Genomic DNA, 584 nt, shown 5'->3' with positions numbered 1-584 from the left:
AAAAAAAAAAAAAAAAAAAAAAAAAAATTTTTATTTTATTTTTTTTTTTATTGTTATACACACATATACACCCACAATCCATGCATGCATGCATGCATGCATGCATGCAGAGATGCATGCAGAGATGCATGCATGCATGCAGGCAGAGATGCATGCATGCATGCAGAGATGCAGCGGTGTATGAATGCATGCAGAGATGCATGCATGTATACAGGGAAGAAGATATGCATGCATGCATGCATGCATGCATGCATGCAGCATTCCTTTTACTTGTTTTATTTATTTATGTATTTATTTTTTTATGTATCGCTTTATATATTTCTTTCATTGCCTCATTTATTTATTAATTTATTTTTATTTATTTTATTTCATTAATATAATTAATTAATTAATTTATTTATTTATTTTATTTATTTTTGTATTTATTTATTTGCTTAGGTTTATTTATTTATATAGTTTATATAATTTATATAATTTACATTCATTTATACTTATTTGTATATTTATTACTATTCATTTATTTATATATATTAATATATTTATTTACATTTGTTTATATATTTATTTATTTTTATTTATATTTA

The sequence above is a fragment of the Eimeria mitis genome, genomic scaffold, assembly GCF_000499745.2.
Source record: "Eimeria mitis Houghton genomic scaffold, Emh_scaff794, whole genome shotgun sequence".
Lineage (NCBI taxonomy): Eukaryota > Apicomplexa > Conoidasida > Eucoccidiorida > Eimeriidae > Eimeria > Eimeria mitis.
The sequence above is the reverse complement of the archived record's forward strand: the minus strand, read 5'-3'. Positions refer to the sequence as shown.